The sequence below is a fragment of the Myotis davidii genome, unplaced genomic scaffold (genome assembly GCF_000327345.1).
Source record: "Myotis davidii unplaced genomic scaffold, ASM32734v1 scaffold324, whole genome shotgun sequence".
NCBI lineage: Eukaryota > Metazoa > Chordata > Mammalia > Chiroptera > Vespertilionidae > Myotis > Myotis davidii.
The window spans coordinates 734,515-760,576 of NW_006295053.1; the positions used below are offsets into that span (position 1 = coordinate 734,515).

Below are 26,062 nucleotides of genomic sequence, written 5' to 3' on the forward strand. Positions count from 1 at the left end.
TTTATAATTTTACTCTGACTTTACCCGAGTCAAGGTAAAGAAAATAACATAGCACACAAAGCTGTTTCTATATAGTTGCAGAATAAGTAAAAGTAGTCTTGCCCGGACAGCGTGGCTCAATAGTTGAGCGTTGACCTATGAACCAGAAGGTAACGGTTCGGTTCCTGGTCAGGGCACATACCAGGTTGCGGGCTTAATCCCCAGTGTGGGGCGTGCAGGAGGCAGCCGATCAATGATATTCCCTCATCACTGATGTTTCTATCTCTCTAACCCTTTCCCTTCCTCTCTGTAATCAATAAAAACATATTTTAAAAAATAATCTTTAGTGTATGAAGATAGAGCTGAAAAAAATAATATGTTAATACTAGAGGCCTGGTGCACGAATTTGTTGCACCGGTTCCTGGTCAGGGCACATACCAGGTTGCGGGCTTAATCCCCAGTGTGGGGCGTGCAGGAGGCAGCCGATCAATGATATTCCCTCATCACTGATGTTTCTATCTCTCTAACCCTTTCCCTTCCTCTCTGTAATCAATAAAAACATATTTTAAAAAATAATCTTTAGTGTATGAAGATAGAGCTGAAAAAATAATATGTTAACACTAGAGGCCTGGTGCACGAATTTGTGCACAGGTGGGGTCCCTTGGCCTGGCCGGCGATTGGGGCGATTGGGGCTGATCGGAGCATATCGGGACCGGCTGACTGGGTGATGGACCGCGGGAGGTTGACTGTGGGAGTGCACTGACCGCCAGGGGGAAGCTCCTGTGTTGAATGTCTGCCCCCTAGCGGTCAGTGCGTCATCATACCAACCAGTCTCCCAGTTGCAATGGTCGCTTTGGCTTTTATGTATATAGATAGTTGTCGCCGTTAGGAGGTGGAGAATCAGGGGGCTATGGGTTCATACATCAAACCCCAGAAGCGAGGAAGTACACCTGAAATGTGACAAATGTGAAATTTAAGACAGAAATAAGCTGGGTGCCTGCAGTATCCAGCACCCAGAAATACAGATACAGTAACAAATAAAATGGGCCCGGCTGGAGCGGCTCCGTGGGCTGAGCGTTGTCCTGTGCACCCAAAAGTCGCTGGTTCGATTCCTGCTCAGGGCACATTGCTGGGTTGCAGGTTTAATTACCGGTCGGGGTGGAAGGCAACCAATCGATGTTTCTCTCTCTCATCGATGTGTGTGTGTGTGTGTGTGTGTGTGTGTGTGTGTGTGTACCTTCCTCTCTCTAAACATGTCCTTAGAGGGAAAATAAACAAATAAATAAATAAAATGGAACAGCTACAGACTGGGGACTATTTATTCTGCACAGTGACTTTATAATTTTGATTGAATTGACAATATTAAAAATTCAGACTTAGGAGCTTCTAGGGGAAAATCAGAACATCTTGGCCACACGGATCTGGCAATAATGGGCTGGAACAGAGTACAGTGGGGCCTTGACTTACGAGAGTCCCAACAAACGAGTGTTTTGAGATACGAGCCGTCTCTCGGCCGATTTTTTGCTTTGAGTTGCGAGCTAAAATTCAGGTTACAAGCCAGCTTCAGAGACCCAACCGCTCGGACTTTTAGTAAAATTGAATATATAAAATAGCTTGCTTACTATGAAAGGAGTCCTGTGAGGCCAACATTCTGTGTCCCCCCAAAATGTACACACAATGTCTGTAGATTCTATTACATGTTGAAAATGAAATGTATTTTCATAAACACTGTCTTGATAATCATTCAAAATGTGTATACATTTTTGGGGGACACCCTGCGGGTTTTTTTTTAATCTTCACCTAAGATCATGCCTCCTCCACGTGCCCCGCCTGGGGAGTGAACCTGCAGCCTGGCTATGTGCCCTGACTGCAATCGAAACCTCGACATTCTGGTGTACAGGATGCTGCTCCAACTAACTGAGCCACACCGGCCAGGCCTGGAATATGTTTTTATAGGGAGCTTCCTTTAGCTAAGAATTGATGGCTCATTTTTCTTTGTTAAACATGTGGATTTTCTCCTATTGGATTTGGGAATTAATCCTATTTCTCCTGACTGGGCTGATAAGATGTCTGGGCTCATTTAGTTTGTTTCCATCTGTTTTTACAATCTAAATCTATTAACTCCTAAAATAAAGAGGTCTTACTGAGGAACAACTTCTGGGCCTGGAAGAAAAATACTCATTCTGACAGGTAAGCTGGATGTGAGCGACCCCGAGAAACACCTTTGTTGACCAAGAGGACGCATCGCACCACAGCACACTTCATATCAGAACCTGTTTGTAAAATAGACCCGATTGTAAGAGACAGACGACTGTTCCAGAATAAAAGAAAAGTGGAAGGTTCTCAGGTAAGAAAATCATATAGGCTCTGGCCAAATAGCTCAGTTGTTTAGGGCATCGTCCCGATACGCCAAGGTTGTGGGTTCGATCCCTCACCAGGGTATATACAACAATTAACCAATGAATGTATAAATAAGGGAAACAACAAATTGATATTTCTCTCCCTTCTCTCTCTCTCTAAAAATCAATAGATTTTTTAAAGTTTTTAAAAATCCGACTGGCGTGGCTCAGTGGTTGAGTGTCGACCTATGAACCAGGAGGTCATGGTTCGATTCCCGGTCAAGGGCACATGCCTGGGTTGTAGGCTCGGTCCAACCTGCAGGAGGCGTGGGGCGTGCAGGAGGCAGCCAATCAATGATTCTCTCTCATCATTGATGTTTCTATCTCTCGCTCCCTCTCCTTTCCTCTCTGAAATCAATAAAAAAATAAAAACCATATATTCGCTTTAGTAATGTGAAATGTACTTGAAAACAGCATTTTCACCTCGGAGTCTTCGAGCACAACTATGGCTACAAACGAGTAGAGCAGCTGTCCAGTCAGGGAAGCTGGGGGCTGAAGGCGGTTTCAGAGGGAAGGAGCCCATCAAGCACTATGGTGTTTGGGATCCCAAAAAGCTAGTGACAAACGGACACATGATTCTCCATTTCCACTGACTTCTAACTTGTCTTGCTTGCTAGAGCTAAAATTCTCTTATTGGAAAGTACATTTCTTAAGTTAAGAGAGAGAGAGAGAGGGAGAAAACCCTGCAACCCTGAAGACCAAGTACAGGGTGGGACAAAAGTAGGTTTACAGTTATGAGAACATGAAGCAGAGCATATTCTTGTATTACTATTTATGAATGATTGTATTATTTTCCGTATGAACAACTATAAACCTACTTTGCCCCACCCTGTACTCCATTTTTTTTCGGTTCCTTTTCAAATTTTACCCATAGTTTTTGTTTTTTACTGTAATATTTATATTTATTGATTTCAGGGAGGAAGGGAGAGGGAGATATGGACGGTTCCTTTAAATTTTACCCATAGTTTTTGTTTTTTACTGTAATATTTATATTTATTGATTTCAGGGAGGAAGGGAGAGGGAGAGATGGAAACATCAATGATGAGAGAGAATCATTGACTGGCTGCCTCCTACACGCCCCACACTGGGGATCGAGCCCACAACCTGGGCATGTGCCCTGACAGGGAATCGAACCGTGACCTGGTTCATAGTTCATAGCTCGACGCTCAACCACTGAGCCATCCTATTGGATTTTTTTATCCATAGTTTTTTTTATTTATAGTTTTTACATGGTTGTTCCCACAGAGAACATATATTTTTGTGATCTCTTTTTGTACTTTAACGTCATTTTACAAAAAATATTCCATATGTTACATGACCCTTACAGCTATTAAGTCAGCATTTCATTTCCCATGCTTATGAGGCCCACATTCTGTGCTGCAGTTCGAAGAACATGTGATTTGGAACCAAAGCAACAGTTCCAGTCCAGGGTCCTCCACTGACTGAGAAGTTACTTCATCTTCCTTATCTGTAATGTGGAAATGATGCTGCTGATAATTTCCTTGCAGGCGTGCTGAGAACACTACAGTATGTATAGCAAACACTGCCTTATCCCAGGGATCCTGGATGTTAATGGACCGAATTGTATCCTCCAAAATCCATGGGTTGAAGCTCTAACCTGCTATGTATTTGGATATGGGGCCTTTAAGTGGGTATTTGAGGTTTACGTGAGGTCCTAAGGATGCATTCTAATCCAATAGGACTAGTGTCCTTATTAAGAGAAAGTGACACCAGCCCTAGCCAGTTTGGCTCAGTGGATAGAGCGTTGGCCTGCAGACCAAAGGGTCCCAGGTTCGATTCCGGTCAAGGACAAGTACCTTGGTTGTAGGCTCCTCCCCAGCCCAAACCCTGGTCAGGATGCCTGTGGGAGGCAACTAATTGATGTGTTTCCCTCACATCATGTTTCTGTCTTTCCCTCTCTCTTCCACTCTCTCAAAAAGATCAACAGAAAAATATCCTCGGGTGAGGATGAACAAACAAAACAAAACAAAACAAAACAAAAGAGGAAGTGACACCAGAGGGAAGGCCATGTAAGGACACGGCAAGGTGGCTATTTACAAGTCGGGAAGAGTCCTCACCAGAAACCAACTCCACCGACACTTTGGTTTTTGGACTTCTAGCTTCCAGAACTATGAGAAAATAAATGTGAAGTCCCCCAGCCATGGGACTGTGTTAGGGCAGCCCGAGCTGACCAATACACTGGGCATTAGAAGGATGGAAGTCCAGGTGGTTGATACTGGAAGCACTTTGTTAGAGGTGAGGCCCTAGAGTCCTTTTGTGGACAGCAAGGGTAGCATCAACGTTAGGGCCTCCCCTAAAGTCTCCCCCAAGGGTCAGAGACCTCAGCTAGACATCCACCTGCTGCCCACCCCAGGGCACCTGTGAAAGCTGCAGCCTGGGAAAAATGGCTGAAAACGTTGGCAGGGCCTGTCACTTTCTTTAGCCAATGGCTCATGAGCAAACGCGATGTACATCTTGTCAAACAAAATTCTCATACTCTCCCTTCTGCCATGAGAACACCGTCTCAAGCAGGGAGTGCGCCTTCAGCCTTGGGTATCATTCTCAATTCCTGTCTATAGCTGAGTCCACATCTGCTTCCCTCTCTCTGGTAACATTCAGGTGGCATAGGAGATGGCTGGAAACTGAACAGCTCAGGAAGGTGCTACACAGAGTGAGCTAATGCTTGGGCCTGAGGTCACACGCATACTCTTTTGCTCTGCAGGCTCTCCTGCGGGCCCGTGATGGTGGTTTAGCTCTGAATTTTACTCCTTAGATCTCAGTAAGTGCATGAAAGACCAGCCCCTTGTGCTGAATACACTTCTCTTGGGGGAGGTGTAGGGAGGCAGGCAGGCTCCTGGGTTCACAGGGCATTTTACTTGTATGCCGGCTCTAGTTCCTGGGGACGTCAGAGGCCCTCTCTTTCAAAAAGGGTCAATCGGTCTCACAAAGAGACAACTGTGCCTCACGAGGGAACCCAGCTGGAGATCATTCCAGCCACAGCCAGTACCTCCTTTGGTTTTCATGATGAGGGAGGGAGTCCTGAGACCTGCCCACAACAAAGAAGAGGCCATTAACTCACTGCCTTGGGGTTAAAAGGACCATTTAATTCTACCTTATGAATTGAGTAGAATGAATGGATTTCATAGCTTGGGGAGAGACTGTATTATCCCGCCATAAAAAAAATAAAATAAAGAGCCTTAAAGATAAAGTCAAAATACTTTACAAAACCAGGGTCAGGCCTCCGGAGCCTTGCCAGCCCTCCCTGCCTGCGGGTCCCCACCCTCTTCCTTTGCCCTCTGCGGTGTCAGACCTGGGCAGGAGTTGGTGCTTATTTACACAGGCCAGAGGGCGGGGTCTTAAGTTCACAAAACTCCTGTAAGGCTCCTAACTTCTGGGAACAAGGCAAGGTTTTCCTCCCCACAGTCTGCAAGGGTTACACTTTCTTGGGGCTAATCCTTGTCCAGTCTTGCAGGGGAATTGAAGCCTCAGAGCCAATGGATCACCTGGGTGGGTGGTTGTTTTGTTTTTAATTTATTAATTTGAGAGAGAGGGAGAGAAGAAGGGGGGGGGGGGAAGGGAGAGAGAGAGAAACACTGATACGTTGTTCCACTTATCAATACATTCATTGGTTGATTCTTGTATGTGCCCTGATGGGGGATCGAACCCGCAACATTGGCCTATCGGAATGACGCTCTAACCAACTGAGCTGCTAGGCAGGGGCCAGTGGTTTGTTGTGTGTTTTGTTTTGAAGCATGGAGACTATGCCTTTTTTGACCAACTGAACTGGGGTGCAGTCTTCTCCGAAGGGCCAAATGAGCCCTGCTGGAAGGACGAAGGGGCTGGAAGGACGAAGGGGCTGGAAAGAGCAGAGCAGACCAGAGGAGAAGCTGGCACCCAATCTTCCGACTTGAGACCTAACCTGTCACCATGTCCCTTGTGTTGCCCCGTCCTAGTCCTTACTTTAAATTGAAAGGTAAAAGGGAAGTAAAGTTAGTAAGACAAACTAAGCTAAAATATTTCTTTAAAAAATGAGAAAATGTTTTGTGTTTTTTTAAGGCAGCAAAGATCCCCACACACACACACACACACACACATACACACACACACACAAACACACACATACACACACATACACACATACACACACATACACACACACACATACACACACACATACACATACACACACACACACACACACACACACAATCAACGCAATCAAAATGGTCTCAGAGGTCCAGGCTAACTCATCTGTCAAAATAAGAAAAAAGCAAACTATAAAAAACGTGCTCAGGAAACAGGGCCTAGGGTTCATGTGGGGGCTTCTGTTCAGTAAAAGGCAGATGAGCAAGTCCCTGTCCCAGGCAGGGCTCGAAAATGCTTCTCCCCAGGAGAGGTCAGTATGACATCCCACTGGCCACGGCTGCAGCGGGGGACCTGTCACCACGCCCATGCCCAGCACTGTCTCTCTCAGCACCTGCAGCGTCTGGGACAGCAGGTTCCAATACACATTTGGTAAATTATTACGTTTCTAAATCATTGGGCTGCAAACAGTGCATGTGCCCCCCAGGGGGTACACAGTTTTACAGAGAGGAAGGGAGCGGGATAGAGAGTTAGAAACATCAATGAGAGAGAAACATCGATCAGCTGCCTCCGGCACACTCCCTACTGGGGATGTGCCCACAACCAAGGTACATGCCCTTGACTGAAATCGAACCTGGGACTCTTCACTCCGCAGGTGGACGCTCTAGCCACTGAACCAAACCAGTTAGGACTAGTTTCCTGTTTTTTGTGTATACCATGTAATAGTAGAGTGGTACGTGTATGTAATTTATAAACAAACATACCCAGATTGGGTATACAAAACTCTTGAATGCATGATCAAAAAGTTTAAATGAGCCCTGGTTTGGCTCAGTGGATAGAGCATCGGCCTGCGGACTGAAGGGTCCTGGGTTCGATTCCGGTCAAGGGCATGTATTTTGGTTGCAGGCACATCCCCAGTAGGTGGTGTGCAGGAGGCAGCTGATCGATGTTTCTCTCTCTCATCAATGTTTCTAACTCTCTATCCCTTTCCCTTCCTCTCTGCAAAAAAAAACACACAATAAAATATTGATTTAAAAAGTTTAAATGAAAAAATATTGATAATTACTGAAATTGGTGGCTAGCTAAATTTCTTCATAATCAAATGAAGAATTTCAACTTCATATCCTCAGGGATGGGTGTGGGCATGGCAGGGGTTAATGTGGACACCAAGCCTCTAAAATCCTATCACTGTTGCCCTGGCAGGTAACTCGGTTGTTAGAAGGCTGTCTGGATACGCCAAGGTTGCAGGTTCAATCCCTGGTCACATCCAAGAATCAGCCAATGAATGCATGAGTGGAACAATGAGTCAATGGTTCCCTTTCTCTCTCTAAATCAATTTAAAAAAAAAAAAAGCCTATTACTGGCTTTCCAGAAAGTGCCACACAAGCCCCAAAAGACGTAGAAGTTTTAATTGCCCATCCCCCACCCCCACCTTCCTGCCTGGTGCGCTGTGTTCCTGTGGAGAGAAAGGCCTTCCGTTGAGGTTGAGTGCAGTTCCCCTTTTAACTCTACTAATAAATCATGACTAGAGAAGCTGGCTGAGGGCAAATGGGGTCTGTCCATTTCTTTCCCCCAGAACAGCGGTTCTCAACCTGTGGATCACGACCCCTTTGGGGGTCGAACGACCCTTTCACAGGGGTCGCCTAAGACCATCAGAAACATATATAATCACATATTGTTTTTGTGATGAATCACTATGCTTTAATTCTGTTCAATCTGTAACAATGAAAATACATCCTGCATACCAGATATTTACATGACGATTCATGACAGTAGCAAAATGACAGTGATGAAGTAGCAACGAAAATAATGTTATGGTTGGGGGTCACCACAACATGAGGAGCTGTATTAAAGGGTCGCGGCATGAGGAAGGTTGAGAACCACTGCTCCAGAAGGAGCTGGTTTGCTTCTCATGGTGATGACCGATAAAGGAAAGAGACTGTAAAGGGAAGAGGTGTTTTGTGGGCTAAGACTTTAGCAGTGACAGGCAGGAGGCACCTGGCCTACAGGCAGGTTGAACAGGAAAGTAACTGTCCATTAGAGTAAGGCCAAAGGTGTCCTCAGAGGCCAGAACGGTCACGTAGGTAGTTCAGGTCAAGAAGGAAAGGGCCAAAGTGCCTGATCCCTAGTTCCATCCCATCACCTGCCTCTTCCTCCGCAGGAAATGGACATAAGACAGAGTCACTTGCTGGCACTGGCCACCCTTCCCCCTCCTTCCAGTCGTGCTGCAATCTGAGTCATACCAGACCCACCACTGCGACTGAACTTGGTAAGATCCTTCGTAAGATCCTCGCTGGGTTTACAAGAGATCTGTGAGTTGGATTTAAAACGTTGAAAGTTATTGGGGGGATGGATGAAGGTGGCCAAGAGGTACAAACTTTCCGTTTAGTCCTCGCTGGTTTGGCTCAGGGGACAGAGCGTCGGCCTGCAGACTGAAGAGTTCCGGGTTCAATTCCAGTCAAGAGCACATGCTCACGTGGCGGGCTCAATCCCCAGCAGGGGGCGTGAAGGAGGCAGCCGATCAATGATTCTCTCTCATCATTGATGTTTCTATCTCTCTCCCTCTCCCTTCCTCTCCGAAATCAATAAAAATATATTTTAAAAAAAACACACAAAATACTTCCCTTTTTAAGATAAATAAGTTCTAGGGATGGAGGCTAAAGTTAACAATACTGTATTATATATTTGAAAGTGGCTAAAAGAGAAGATCCTAAAAGTTCTCATCTCAAGAAACAACATTTATAACTACTAGTATGCGAGGTGACGGATATTAACTAGACTTACTATGGTTATCATTTTGCAATACAATTGACACTTGAAGAACACAGGTTTGAATGCACGGGTCCACGTATACACACATTTTAAAAAATAAATACCTGTACTGTTTTGATCCACAGTTGGGAGTCTGTGGGTGCAGAAGTCTGATTGTATGCATGGATCTATGCTGTTTTAAATAGGGGACTTGAGCATCCTTGGACTTGGGTATCCAAGAGGGGCTCTTGAAACCAATCCACCATGGACACAGAGGGACAACTTAAGTTTTTTGGAAATCAAAAGTTATTCAGATTTTCGACTACATGGGGGTTGGTGCCCCATATGCCACGTTGTCCAAGGGTTAACTGTATATACATGCAGTAAATCATTATGTTGTACAACTTAAACCAGTGGTTCTCAACCTTCCTAATGCTGCGACCCTTTAATACAGTTCCTCATGTTGTGGTGACCCCCAATTTCATTGTTACAAATTGAACATAATTAAAGCATAGTGATTCATCACAAAAACAATATGTAGTTGTATATGTGTTTTCCGATGGTCTTAGGCGACCCCTGTGAAAGGGTCGTTCGGCCCCCAAAGGGGTCTCGACCCACAGGTTGAAAACCGCTGCCTTTAAACTATTACAATGTTATATGTCAATTATATCTCTGGTAAATTAAACTGGTAAAAATTATTGAAACTGATAATAAGTATAAAGGGGTTCATTATTCTATTCTCTACTTTTGGGTATACTTTAAATTTCTAGGTAAAAAGTTTAATATTTTTATGAGTAAAATTATAACACTAATAAGTTAAGGGTGTGGAGTTTGGGTTGTTTTTGTTTTAGCTTTAATCCAATAACTTCTATAGATAGGAAAAAGAGGATGAAGGCTAAGTTTTCTATCATGCAGCTGGCAAAAATATTATTTTGGGGGGGGCAAAAATATTATTAAAATGCTTTTGTCTACATGACTTTACAGGACAAACAAATACCTAATTTCACAAAGGAACTAGAAAAGTCATAGGAGAAAATGTTCTGGAGGGAATAAAATCTGGAATATTTAGTTAGATATAAGAGCACATGGCAATTCTAAATAAAGCATACTGAGTAAAAAAATTTTAAAAAAAGTACATCCTGTTTTTGCTTTAAAAGAGCCTCGGGTACTTTTTCATCTGGCTACTTGCTTGTGAAGCGCACACAGTGTCGTCCCATTTGGATTCAGACGGTCACGGAGTGAAGAAGGCCCTTCCAGGTCAGCCAAGCGCCTGCGCAGCATCCTCACCCAGGGCCACCCAGGGCCACCCAGGGCCGCGGGTGATGGGAACCACTGCTTTCCCAGGCCGGCCACGCCCTTGTCAGGCAGCCATGCTTCTGGTTTTTCCCTTAGGCTGATCTGGAAGCGTCCTTGGGGGAATTGCCCAGACGAGAGGTTTCTAAAAATTCATTACTGTAAGATCGTTCCCTTCCAGGAGGAAGCAATCTATCTACCAAAAGTGGAAGAAAAGGTTCCCTTTTTGAGTTAAAACTGCCAGTGAGTCTGGTTGCTTGTGTGGAGACTCCGGGTGAAGTTGGTTTGGCATTCCTTTTGTCAACCAAATGGTACGTCTGGCAGGACTCAGAAGGCGGAAGCCTTTTTTTAAAATCTACAAGTGCCCATCTCTGCCTACAGCTGGGGAGACAAAACCAACTACTCAGCTATGCCGAGCCCGGCCCTCCCAGGAGGAGTTCTGATTGAATCCATGGTGCCTATGCAATGAAGCCCCCATAACCCCAAGGGGATGGGGTTCAACAGAGAGATTTGGGGCAAATGGAGCTCTTGGAGAGGGTAGGGAAGCTCCTGTCCCTTCCCACAAACCGTGACCTACATATGCATGTCTTCACCTGCATGCTCATCTGAATCTGTTATTCTATCTTTTTATAACACACTGGGAAACTAAGTGTTTCCCGTAGTTCCGTGAACTCTTATAGCCAATTTACTGAATCAAGGGAGGGGCCATGGGAACCTCCAGTTGCAGCCAAGTCGGACAGAAGATACGGATAACCTGGGGACATGAACTTGAGCCTGGCATCTGAAGTATGCGTAGGACTGGGCCCTTAATCTGTGGAATCTGATGCTATTTCCTGGCAGATAGTGTCAGAACGGAGTTGAATTGTTGGAGAACTGCTTGCTGGTGTGGGGAACCCCCGCCCCCTTACCCCCACAGTGAAGTTGGGTGCAGAACTAAAGGCCCACTAGGTCAGGCTGTGACTAGCGGGCCCAAGACATGGCATAGTCCTCTTCTCTGACCCAAGATCCAGGGCTGTCCACTTCCCCAGGGCTGCTGGCCCAGTGGGGAAGGAGGGAGAAAAGACACACACTCACATCTCACCATTACAAAGCCGAAGTGTACTTCAGTGGTTCGCAGACGCAGAAGAACCGAGAAACCAGACAGAGCCCTCAGTGACTAAGAAAATTCAGGATCTGTCGAAACCATTATTTTTAAAGATGCCCAAACAGCTTAGATCAAATTATTTTTAAAAGTAATACATTTTCATTCTTAAGTAAAAAACATAAAGATGGACAGTGAAGAGGCAACCTCAAACTCCTGCTTCCCTTCTATCTAGTTTCCACCTCCCAGTGGGTAACCAGGTTGTTAGTTTCTTGTGATTCCTTCCAAATACTAATTATGCCCGCACAGCAAATATACATATATATTACTTCGCCTCCTTTTTTACACAAATGGTAGCATACTAATACAATCTGAACCTTACTTTTAAATTTAATTTCCATTAAATTTCTAAAACTGATTTCAGTTTCTCAGTTCTTTCTCTAAAACCTCAAAATATAAAAAAAGCCAAACAAAAATGTTAGAAAACTCAATAAAATTATAAGTCACTGCCCAGCCAGCTGTGGCTCAGTGGTTGAGCATCAGGAACCAAGAGGTCACCAGTTCGATTACCGGTCAGGACACATGCCAGGGCTGCGGGCTCCATCCCCAGTGTGGGCCGTGCAAGAGGCAGTCGATCAATGATTCCCTCTCATCATTGATGTTTCCATCTCTCTCTCCCTCTAATCTCCTCTTTGAAATCAATAAAAATACTTTTTTAATTATTATTATTAGTTAAGGTATTATAAATGTATCCTCATCCCCCACCCCCCCATTAACCCTCAACCTCCCCCCTCACACACACTCATGCTCCCATCCCCCTGTCGTCCATGTCCATTGGTTTGGCTTATATACATTTATACAAGTCATTCGGTTGATCTCTTCCCCTTACCACCGCCCTCCCCTACTTCCCTTCGAAATGCCTGGCTTATTTAGCTTAGCATGATGTTCTCCAGTTCCATCCATGCTGTTGCAAATGATAAGAATTCCATTTTTTTTACCGAAGCATAGTATTCCATCGTGTAGATGTACCACAGTTTTCTAATCCATTCATCTACTGATGGGCACTTAGGCTGTTTCCAGATCTTAGCTGTGGTGAATTGTGCTGCTATGAACATAGGGGTGCATGTATCCTTTCTGATTAGCGTTTCAATAAAAATACTTAAAAAAAAAACGGTCAGAGAACTTACACCAACACTATAATTGGATTACTCTCTCCTTGGCAGTTTATGTTGGCCGGTATCTCCTAGCTCTATATCCATCTCAGTATTTCTTGGTCCTCAAAGTCTAGGATCACAAGTCTTGTGCCCTCTCCATTTAACTACAGTCACGCCTCCCCGACAGAAGAGTCTGAAATATAACTTGATGCATCATTCTCCTCCTCCTAGCCCAGCTTCATGATGGAGGAGTAGCCTCCACCACTTCCTCAACCTGCACTCACCCCTCAGTCCCCTACGCCTCTACTCCAGTGCAATTCCTGCCCCCAAGATAACCATGGAGTTTCCTTGTCACTGACTCAAACTGGACTTTTTCAGCTCTTCAGTTACCTGGCCTCTCAGAAGCATCTAAATCAGTGGTTCCCAACCTCCTGTTTTTGGCTATGCCCCACCTAAGCATCTCTAACATCCTGATGCCCCCGTCCGCCCCCCGCTTCCCCGTGACATAGAATTCTTATTATTCAAAAAGTGAGCTCCTATTCATGTGGAGGAAGCCTACAAGGCCATTAACTTGGTCTAAACACGCTTCCAAAGAACATGATATACATGACACTTTTTAAAATTTTCTTTAATTTGGCCCTAAGCGGTTTGGCTCAGTGGATAGAGCATCAGCCTGCGGACTCAAGGGTCCCAGGTTCGATTCTGGTCAGGGGTATGTGCCTTGGTTGCGGGCACATCCCCAGTAGGGGGTGTGCAGGAGGCAGCTGATCAATGTTTCTCTCTCATCGATGTTTCTAGCTCTCTATCTCTCTCCCTATCTCTGTAAAAAAATCAATAAAATATAAAATAAAATAAAAGAAATTGTTTAACAAAATAATATGAGGTGATATGAAAAAGTAGCAAATAAAGTTTCCAAACATAGAGAACTGAAATGCATAAATACGTCACAATATATATTTATAGACTGTACACGAGGCCCCTAGAACCAGAAGGCAAAAAATTCACCGTTAATAACTCAATCTCGAATAGCCCCCCTGAGGAGCAGATGCTCCACGTTGGGAACCACTGATCTAAACTCATTGACAATTCACTCTCTTGGCTTCAGAGACTCCAGGCCCTCCTGGTTTTCCTCCTGACTTTCTGGGTGTTCCTTTGCAGTCTGCTTTACAGACTCCTGCACTTCCTGGCTGTCCTTAAAATGCTGGGATTCCTCGGGGCTCTGTCATGCCACTCTATCTCCAGCCCAGATCTCTCTCGGAGCTTCAGACTTGGATATTCAACAGCCCGCTGCACAACTCTTCTAGGAACTGCCTGCAGGCATTTCAAACTCAACATGTTTCGAAGTGAACTTGTCATCTTCCTCCCAAAGCAGCCCTATCTCACGTCTTTACCGTCTCTGGGAATAACATCACCCAAGCGCTTAACCCAGGAAGTTTTGGGTCATCCTTGAGCGCTCCTCCCCCACCCCTCTCCATCCCAAGTCCGGTCACTCCGACCTCCTAAACCTAAACGTTCTCAAACCCACTACTACCCTCAATTCCCTATCTCTCCGCTCCATCCAGGATTACTGCAACAGCTTTGTAATTGGTCTTTTTGTCTCAAACCTCCTTTCCTCCAACCTAGTTTCCACACTGCAGTCAGAATAATCTTCCTAAAACACCGATCTGATCACATCACTCCAATACACAAAGCCCATTAATGACAGGATTAAAAAAAAATCTTAACAAGCTGATTTTAAAGTTCATCTGGAAAAATAAACATGCAAGAATAGCCTGGAAAAATCACTGCAAAGAAGCATGAGAATGAGTTAACCCTGCCAGAATTTTGAAATCTAATATAAAGCTGTAATAACCAGTTGAAACAGTGTGGTTCTCTTGTATGAACAGACACATAAATCAAGAAAAGAGGATAGGAAGTCCCAAAACATAATCTAACATATGTGGGAATTTAGTAAATGACAGAAGCAGAATTTTAAAGTAGTGGGAGGAAAGTCATGATTTCATAAACAGTGTTGAGACAACTGGTTAGCAAACTGGAAAAAACAACAGTCAGATCCACACTATACATCTTACGTTGGCATAAACTCCTGACTGATCAAAGATTTTAAATGTAAAGATGAAGGCACAAAGTATTAGAAGAAATAAAGAATTTTTGGCATGATAAAAATACAAGAAGCCATAAAAATGTATTTCAAAAAATTAAATGTATGCATGGAAAAAAACTCATCATGAAGAAAGTCAAGAGACAAATGGCAAATTGGGAAAATATTTCCAACTTATATCACAGAAAAAGTCTACTTTTTCTAATATATAAACAGCTCCTAAAAAGTCAAGAAGAGCCGAAGCCAGTTTGGCTCAGTGGATAGAGCGTCGGCCTGCAGACTGAAAGGTCCCAGGTTCGATTCCAGTCAAGGGCATGTACCTTGGTTGCAGGCACATCCCCAGTAGGAGATGTGCAGGAGGCAGCTGATCGATGTTTCTCTCTCATCGATGTTTCTAACTCTCTATCTCTCTCCCTTCCTCTCTGTAAAAAATCAATAAAATATATTTTTTTAAAAAGTCAAGAAGAAAAAGATCAACTACCTCAAATAATTAAGGGCAAAAGATATGAACAAATTGTTTGCAGTAAAGACAACAAAAATGATTCATAAACATAGAGGAAAAAATGCACCTCACCCAGAATAATGGAATGCAATTTAAAACTACATAGAAATATGATTTTTTCACCTATAAGACTTACAAAGATCAGTTTGATAAACACTGAGTTGGGGAGGATGTGGGCAAACTTTCGTAGATAGCAGGTTGGGATGTGAAATTGGTACAACTTGTACAGAAGACGAATTGACACTATCAAAACTACGAATGCATATACTCAGTGATCCAGCAATTCCACTTCCAGAATTTTTCTTGCAGCTATACCTGCATGTGTATAAAATTACAGGTGCATAGGGTTATTCACGGCAACATAGTTTGTACATTTTTTATAAGTGTGTAAGTAAATGTATGTCAATCAGGAACTAGTTGAATAAATTATGATAAACCCATACAGTAGGCTACTGTGCACTCAAAACAAAAACAAGAATAAGTATGTTCTTTGGGAGTTGATATGGAAAGATTGCCATGAGATGCTAGATGAAAAAAGCAAGGTACAGAACGCGTATGGTTACCTACTTTCTGGGTAAAAGGATGGGGTAAAGTGGATTATATTCATGTTTGTTGACACCTACATAAAATAGCCCTGAAAGTATAAACAAACATGACAACGCGGGTTGTCTGTGGGGAAGTGAACTGGGTGACTAGTTCAGAGATGAATTATTTTTCTCTGCACAGTCTTTTGATTATCTTTCATCTTGAACCACATGCACAAATGTATATATACATCTATTAAACACAAATAACTAAAACTAAAGTCAAAGAGCATATTATAAAAACCTCAGCAACCGCACTGATGTGGAAATGGACAGAGAAAAAGCTACAGCAATGGAACAAAACAAAAAAAAGAACCATATAAAAAATAAACTATTTGAGAATTGAAAAAATAGGTTGGCCACGGAGGGAAAAAAGCGGGATCTCTGTTTCAAGTCTCACATCAATATTCCAAAGTAATCACAGTATTAGAATAAAGTCTGGGTTTTAAAAAAAATGGGTGAATGTTTGAGAAATTTTGAAGTAACGAAGGCCATTATAAACATACTATAAATTATAACAGAAGCCATAAAAAGACCAAGACATTTGCCTCAGAAAACTCAGAGCAGAAAACTCCCCCAAATCACTAAATGAGGAAAATTTATATATATGTGGCAGATTGTGGCAGACTCCAAGGCCTTCGCCACGAATCCCAGCTTCCTGATGTTCACGCTTCTGTACCTCCCAGCTGCTGAGTAAGGGCAGGACTCATGACTTTCTTCTGGCCAACAGGCCAGGGCAGTGGGGTGATTCTATTTGGGTGTTTCCTTACTGGCCTGGAAGAAATCGCTGCCATGACATTAGTGGCCACGCTGGAGAAGGCCACCTGGCAAGGAAGCGCAGTGGCCCAAGGAGCTGAGACGAGCCTCTGGCAAACCCCGATTCCTCAGTCGTGCAGCCACAGGAAACACGTTCTGCCAACAGCCTGGCGGGAGCCTGGGGCCCGCTCCCAGGCCTCAGCTGGTATATGGATGGCACAGCCTGGCGAGACCCGCAGGCAGAGGACCCACAAAAGCCCCAGACTTCTGACCGACAGAAATTGTCGGGTAATAAAGTGTGCGTTGTTTTAAGCCACTAAGCTTGTGGTAAGTTGTTACATAGCAATAGAAAACTAATACACGCAATACAGTTTCCTTAATGCCGCATGACTACTTTCAAGTCAACAACGGACCCCACAGAGGAGGGTCGCCCAATGGGACTGTAAGGGAGCTGAGGAACCCCTAAGCCCGGAGACGGGTCCTCGGAAGGCCCTGGCAAGGGGTGCTCTTGGGCCACCTCTCAATCCATACAAACGCCTGGGGCTTCTCCAGACCCCGTGACAACAGAGCCACGGCAATGCCTTTCAGCAACAACTGCCAAGAAACTTCGAAGAAAAATGGCTTCTGACTTATTTAGATTTTGGTTAATGTGATAACTGACCACTGGACCGAGAAGCAGAAATATATAAACTTGTGATGGCGAACCTATGACACGCCTGTCAGAGGTGCCACACGAACTCATTTTTTTGGTTGATGTTTCTTTGTTAAATGGCATTTAAATATATAAAATAAATATCAAAAATATAAGTCTTTGTTTTACTATGGTTGCAAATATCAAAAAATTTCTATGTGACACGGCACCAGACTTAAGTTAGGGTTTTTCAAAATGCTGACACGCCAAGCTCAAAAGGTTCGCCATCACTGTCCTAGTCTCTCCACGTTATTCACTGAAGGGAAGCCCAATCCACAAATTACTAGGTAAAGACACTGAATAAACAAATGTACATCAATCCGGGCATGTGAGAGCGCCCGCCCATCCAGGTCCCACGCACGCACTCACATACTCCCATGCACTGACATGCTCACACTCATGCCCACACACGAAGCCCAGGAATGCACTCAGATCCACGTATGCCCTCACATACACACGCACGCACCTGGCAATCACGCGTGCCACCATGCAGGCAGACCCACACACGGCCCCTTGCATGCCTCCAACTACGTCCGCACGCACGTAAGCCCGCATTCACTTACGTACATTCCACCCCCATGCATGCACAGACACACGCAAGCCCCTACCGCCCGCATGTACACGTGCCCACAAACGCACGCGCAAGAGCAGGCAGGGTCCTGGGTCAAAGGTGGGGCTTAGGGTTTCACGTGGTCACTGTGAACTGGTGACTGTAAAACTTAAGAGTAGGAATTAAGGGGACTGTCTTGGGCGGGGGGAAAAATGGACACATATGTAATACCCTTTGTAATAAAAAATAAAATAAAATAAAGATATTCTTTTCTGATATGCAAAAAAAATAATAAAAAATAAAAAAATAAAAAATAAAAATAAAAATAAAAATAAAAATAAAAATAAAAATAAAAATAAAAATAAAAATAAAAATAAAAATAAAAATAAAAATAAAAATAAAAATAAAAATAAAAATAAAAATAAAAATAAAAATAAAAATAAAAATAAAAATAAAAATAAAAATAAAAATAAAAATAAAAATAAAAATAAAAATAAAAATAAAAAATAAAAATAAAAATAAAAAGAGTAGGAATTAAAGCATGGAGAGAGAACAAATAGCCCCAATGGTCAGTTATCATATTAACCAAGATCTCAAACAAAGGAGGCGACCCGGCTCTTTATCTAGTCTGTGGGGCTGGCGTCTGTTCGTTGGAAATAGAAATAACCTCTGTAGAAGCCGAGAAGCCTAACCAAAGCTGAAGTCAGACACTCGCATTTCAAAAAGAGAATTCACGTCAGAGATCACTGCCATGACTCAGGTGTCTGTGGGTGCGGGTAGAAACAAGCTAAACGCATTCGCAGGTACCATCACGGCAGCAGGCTGGAAGCAACTCGAATGTCCTTTGATGAATAAATAAACAAGGTTTGTGTGCGTGCACTCTAGGACAGTGATGGCGAACCCATGACACGCGTGTCAGAGGTGACACGCGAACTCATTTTTTTGGTTGATTTTTTTTTGTTAAATGGCATTTAAATATAGAAAATAAATATCAAAAATATGTCTTTGTTTTACGATGGTTGCAAAGATCAAAAAAATTTCTATATGTGACACGGCACCGGAGTTGAGTTAGGGTTTTTCAAAATGCTGACACGCCGAGCTTTTTCAAAAGGTTCGCCATCACTGCTCTAGGATGTTAGCACAACCCCAAAACCGTGTTCCCATCATTAAGCGGCACATGGTTGTACATAGTAAAGAGCTTTTACGCCCAAAAGAAGATAAAGATAAGAAAACAGGCAAACGACTTAAAAACAAAGTCTACAGAACAGGAAATACAAATGGTCAAATAAGCATAAAGAGAGGCTCGCCTGGCTGGTGTGGCTCAGTGGTTGAGCTTCGACCTATGAACCAGGAGGTCAGGACTCAATTCCCCTCAGGGCGCATGCTTGGGTTGCAGGCTGGATCCCCAGAAAGGGGCATACAGGAGGCAACCAATCAATGGTTCTCTCTCATCATTGATGGTTCTATCTCTTTCCATCTCCCTTCCTCTTTGAAATCAATAAAAAAAAAATTTTAAAAAGAGATCTCAACCTATCTTTTATGTTACGTCCTTAGCAATTCAGGACAGTGCCAGACACATAGGAGCCACTCAATATTTACTTACTGAATAAATGGGTAAGTTCCACTCATAATGAAAGAAATGCCAATTAAAGCAAGATGCCATTTTTCCCTATTAGATTGGCAAAGATTAAAAGATGTATGTAACGAATAGACATTTCACCAAAGATGACACACAAATTGCCAATAAGCACATAAAAAGGTGCTCAACATCACTCATCATTAGAGAAATGCAAACAACCACAATGAAATACCTCCTCACACGCTTTAGGATGGCTACTATTTAAAAAAAAACAAAACTCAGAGAAAATAATAAATGTTGGAACCCTTGTGTAGTACTGGTGGGAATGTAAATGGTACAGAAACAGTATGGCTGTTCTTCAAAATAGCCCTAGCCAGTTTGGCTCAGTGGATAGAACATCAGCCTACAGACTGAAGGGTCCCCGGTTTGATTCCTGGTCGGGGCACATGCCCAGGTTCCAGGCTCGATCCCCAGAAGGGGACATGCAGGAGGCAGCCAATCAATGATTCTCTCTCATCACTGATGTTTCTATCTCTCTCTCCCTCTCCCTTCCTTTCTGAAATCAATAAAAATATATTTAAAAAATATATATTTAAAATAGAAATACCATATGACCCAGCAATTCCTCTTCTAAATACATATTACAAAGAGTTGAAAGCAAGATTTCAAAGAAACATTTGCACACCCATGTTCATAGCAGCATTATTCATAATAGCCAAGTGACGGAAGCAACTCGAATGTCCTTTGATGAATAAATAGATAAACAAAATGTGGTATATACATACAACAGAGTATATTCAGTCTTAAAAAAAAGAAAAAAGGCGGCAATCTTGTCACATGCTACAGCATGAATGAACTTGGAGGACATTATATTAAGTAAAATGAGCCAGTCATAATAAGACAAATACTGTATGACTCCACTTATATGAGGTACCTAGAGTGATCAAATTCATAAAATTTAAAGTAGAATGGTGGGGCTAGGGGAAAATGGGGAGTTGTCTAATGGAAATAGAGTTTGTTTTACAAGATGAAAATTATTGGAGATTGTTTGCACTATAATGTGAATATACTTAACACTGCCCACTTAAAAATGGTAAAGACGGTAAATTTTATGTGATGTGTTCTTTACCATGATTTTTAAAAACCGGATATATGTGTGCCATGATGAAGTTCGTATGAAGAAACAGACGCTCTCATAATGCTGATGGGATCAGAAAGTGTAACTACTTCTATTGGGAATACCGACCTTAATTTTAAGTGTACAACCCCCCCTCCCCAGCTATTTTACTTCTAGGAGCATGTACTACAGACACCTTTACATAAATACCCACAGATATACCTAACAAGGATGTTCGCTGCAGTTCTGCTTTGTAATAGTGAGAAACTAGACATAGTCTAAATGTCCCTCGATAAGAGACTGTTGAATGACAGGACAGCTATATAAAGGCATGCGAAGCCACCACTGAAAAGAGTATATAGCTTAACAGACCGAGGACACCGCCAGCCTTTCTCCTCACTACCCCACCACTCATCCCTTTGTACTTCATTATTTATTGGATTGGTTGAACTCTTATGTTCAGGTTAGGCCCTAGCGGTTTGGCTCAGTGGATAGAGCATCGGACCGCGGACCGAAGGGTCCCGAGTTCGGTTCCAGTCAAGGGCATGGAAAGGTGTCCACAATGCACAAGTTTTGTTTTGTTTTTCAGGGGGAAGTTATTCATTATGGCATGATTCCATTTGTGCGCTTGCATATGTACATACAGAAAACTTCTGAAAGGGCGCAAAAGAAACACTTAGCAGTGGGTAACTGGGGATTAGATTGGGTGAAAGTGCAAAAAAGAGAAGGGAGATTTTTACTTTTCATTTATGTGCTTCTGAATTATTTGAATTTTTGCAACCAACATGTATTACTTTTACATAAAAATTAATTTGGAAGAATAAGTGATCAGGGAAATAAATAAATATATTTCCAACAGCTTTCCACTGCCCTCAGGACAAGATCTAAATTCCTTACAAAGACAGGAAAGTCCTTCGTGATGTGCTGCCTACTTCACCCTCTGGCCTCATCTGTCACCACCCCCACCTCACACTCAATCCATGTTCCAGTCTCACCAAACTTCCAGTTCCTCAAACAGGACACGCTTTTCTCTTGCCTCCCGGCTTTGCCAAGTGCTGTTGCTTTTGCTTGGAACACTCCCAACTCCAACCTCCAGCTAATTATTTAGCCCTCCAGCCCCAGCTCAGACACCTCTTCCTCCAGGAAGCCTTCCCGGGTGCTCCCCACCCGGTCTGGGTTAGGCACCCCTCAGTTGTGTTCCAGCTGATCTCTGAAGTCCTCTACCTACGTTTGTCAGACGGTCTGACAATGACCTGCAAATCCATCTGCCTCTCCCACTGGAATAAAGTTCCACCAAGCAGTGACCATGCCTATCTGAGTCACTGTCCTATCTCCAGCACTGAACATAGTGTGGGACACATAGATGATGGTCCATAAATATCTGTCAAATTAGACTTCTATTATAAAAGAAATATGACCGCATTATAGATAATTCAGGAACACAGAAGGGGGAGGTAGAATTATAATCCTACCATCCAAACGCTACCCTGTTTTCATCCAGTGTTTTTGTTCCCTGGGCATGTTTTTTCATAGCTGTATTCCCAAGCTGCACATTCTGACAAGCCGCTTCGGACACAGTCATTTTGGTCGGGGAACATTTTGCACCCTGTCAAAACATGAGGCCTTTAGAAGCCAAAGTAAAGATGACTGTTTTTATAATCAAGTAATGTGTACAGCAGACCTTGGACATCGCCGCCCTTTCTCCTCCCTAACCCACCACTCATTCCTGGGGGCTTTGGCTTTGTCCTTCATTAATTACTGGATTGGCTGAACTATTATAATTTTTAAAAAAGCAATGATTTAGTTTATAGCCTTCTGGGTTCGCTTCTAAAAATTACAATTCCTTCCCCCAAATAATCATCATAAAGAAGTGTTAGAACATGAACATAATGTATGCATGACTAAAGAAACTGGTAGGAATTTCACTGAGGATGTCCCTAACATGGGGCGCGGTCAAGGTAAGAGAACAGACTGATACTCACTATCCCTCCCACCCTCCTACCAACCGTCCACAGAGAGAAGTTCAAGACTCTGAGAAGGGACCCGCATAAGATACAAGTGACTTCTTTGAGCATCTCGGAGCCCTGCCTCATCCGTCACTCCCCTCCCCCCTTACCCCCCGCCCGAGACGAGGGACTGCCAACAGGAGGTGACTCAGGCATGGGATCAGGTTCTATGTTTTGCTCGTTACTTGATCATTTTTTAAGCCACATTAAAAGCAAAAAGAAATAGTGTCGGTGAGGCAGATCAAAGAAACCCTAGAAACAGATCAGCAGCATCCAAGCAGCTGGGTGCAAATGTCAGACACCTCTAACCGGGGCATAAAAATCTCTACCTCCTTTAATTTTTTATTTATTTATTTATTTTTTGCTTAACATAGTAATACAAGAACTTTCCCATGTAGCTGCAGTATTTACGCTCATAATTCTAAACTGTTCTGAACAGATATATCATAGTTTATTCAAATCAATTATTCTATATGGTAAATAATACTGCAACATTATCAGGCCTATAGTTTTCTTTTCATGCCTTGAATTACTTTCTACTTTAGAGTCCCCAGAGTAGAATTCATCAAAGAATATGAATATCGTAACACTTCGGACATATTCCTAAACTGCTTTCAAAAATATGTATACCAATTTACAATATCTGTTAATAATGTATACAAGAACAAATTTCATTACTCCCTCCAGAGCGTCGAGTATTAACTCAAATACTTTCCTAGTTTAATGAGTAAAATGGTTAAATTACTACTTTGGCAGTCATCAACCTTTAATGCATTCACACTGTTCCAGGTACAGTGCTAGATGCTTCATATACATTATCTCATTTAATCTTCACAGCAACCCTGTGAACTGGTACCATTATTATCCCACCTGACAGATGAGGAAACGCAAACTTAGAAAACTCAAGTTCTTGCCGAAACCGGTTTGGCTCAGTGGATAGAGCGTCGACCTGCGGACTGAAGGGTCCCAGGTTCGATTCCGGTCAAGGGCATGTACCTTGGTTGCGGGCACATCCCCAGTGGGGGGCATGCAGGAGGCAGCTGATCGATCTCTCTCATCAATGTTTCTAACTCTATCCCTCTCCCTTCTTCTCTGTAAAAAATCAATAAAATGTATTTTTTTTAAAAAATTAAAAAAAAAAAAAGAAAACTCAAGTTCTTGAATGCAAAGCTCATAAAGGGCGGAGATTTTGAATCCAAGCTACATAAGCCCTGAATCCATATGCTGTGGCATCGCATTATTATTTCAATCCACATGTCACTCACTGCTTATAGTGACGACAAACATACTCCCATAGGTTTCTTTCCTGGGTGAATTTCCTATCTCCTGGTTTCTCTATCCCTGGCAAGTCCAAAGGATCAGAGGTGGCCTTGAAGGTGGGGTTTCAGAGCCAAGGTTTTTGGCAACAGGCAGGACGACAGGGTTTGGAATAAAAGCAGATGGGAGTGAACAAGAGAATTCTATAGTGACTGCAGGGACTAGTCTTGGGGTCTGTGCTGCCTGCCTTTAATTAATGGCTGGGATGGTGAGTTCCACAGGTATCAGGGGCCAGATGTAGAGCAGAGAAAATCAAAGAGGAAGATCCAGCTGCTAGCCCTTGAAACAGCTTCAGAAGTTCCTTAAATAACTATGGTGGAGCCTCAGTTCTCGACCTTAATTCAATCCAGAAGGCTGTTTGAGAAGCAATTTGTTCGAAAACCAAATCATTTTTTCCCATTAGAAATAATGGAAATGGAATTAATCCACCACAGGTCCCCAAATGATTCCGTTTCCTTTCTTACATACATGTCAAAGCTCTATTGTTATTCTCACAACTTTCCTTTTTACTTTGCTACCACTAACCTACCTGGGACCCAGGTGACTTACTGTGTATTAATAACAATAAGCAGCCCGGCCAGTCACGGGTCAGTGGATGAGTGTCGACACATGAACCAAGAGGTCACCGGTTCAATTCCTGGTCCAGACACATGACCGGGTTGCAGGCTCAATCCCAGAAGGGGATGTGCAGGAGGCAGTCGATGATGTTTCTCTCTCTCTAGCCCTCACCCTTCCTCTCTCTCTAAAAATCAATTTAAAAAACATTTAATTTTTAAAAACAAACATCTTTAAAAAATAATAATAATGAGCAACAAAAGCAAAAAAACCACGAAAACATTCACAACACCATTTCCTAAGATGTTAACAATGCGAGGTTTAGCGGTAAACTGACTCATACTCTCGCATTCTCTCCCTTGTCTGTCACCAGAGAGACGTGACTAACTGATCAATGACACAGGTCTCAGCATGAAAGGGTTGTTGGGTTGAGAAACGAAGTTTTGTTCAACAACTGAGACATTTGCCTGGGAACAACCTGGTCGAGAACCGAACTGATCCTGATGGGAAACGTTCGAGAACCCAGGTCTGACTGTATCTCTTTTTCATTCTTGTGCTTGAAGGCAAGGGAGCTGCCGGCACCAGCCCTAGTGATGTCACAGGGTTAACAAATGAAGAAATCAGGAAACGGTTTGTTTTTCTTCAAGAAATACGCTGGGTGAATTTCTTCAACAAGTTTCAACTTCTGCATTCAGAGAAAATGAGTTCTGTTCTAGTAACCCAACAACAGGAGAAGAAAAAAATTGCCGGAAGGACAGCCAGTAGTTACAAGCATGAACTTCAGAATCAAAGAGCCTGGACTTGAAGTCTGGCTATGGCTGTGGTCTAGGGAAGTTGCTCAATCGTTCGTAGCCTCCACTGTCTCCCTGTAAATAGAGACAGTAACAGTACCTAACTCTGGGGGGTCTGGGAAGTTTAAATAAAGTATGCAAAGCACTCAGCCATAGTGCCTGATGCCTGGTGCAAATTCAGTGTATTTTCACTAATAGCGGTGGTGGAAGAAGGGGCATCAGTGCTGACACTAATGGGAGTGACCTTCTTTAGAAGGAAAGAGTAAATTTCCTTTCCCATTGCATTCGGAAACAAAGGGCAGGCTGACCGGCGGGGCTCAGTGGTTGAGTGTCAACCAATGAACCACGAGGTCATGATTCGATTCCTGATCAGGGCACATGCCTGGGTTGCAGGCTCCATCCCCAGTACGGGGTGTGCAGGAGGCAGCTGATCAATGATTCTCTCTCATCGTTTCTATCTCTACCTCTATGTCTCTGTCCGTTCCTCTCTGAAATCATTAAAATATATTAAAAACAAAACAAACAGACACTGCCTTGTCCAAAATGGCACAGCTCACTAACTTATAGTGATCTTTTAAAAAAGGCAAGCCCTGACCAGTTTGGCTCAGTGGATAGAGCGTCAGCCTGCAGACTGAAGGGTCCCAGGTTCAATTCCGGTCAAGGGCATGTACCTTGGTTGCGAGCACATCCCCAGTAGGAGGTGTGCAGGAGGCAGCTGATCGATGTTTCTCATCGATGTTTCTAACTCTCTATCCCTCTCCCCTCCTCTCTGT

The 26,062-nt window shown here is 43.2% G+C and overlaps 1 protein-coding gene across 1 annotated transcript in view; it reads right to left on the minus strand.

The window, feature by feature from the left end:
* CRTC3 (CREB regulated transcription coactivator 3) overlaps positions 1 to 26,062 on the minus strand; it is a 132,952-nt gene that overhangs the window by 59,676 nt on the left and 47,214 nt on the right. The gene's annotated exons all lie outside the window — the stretch shown is intronic.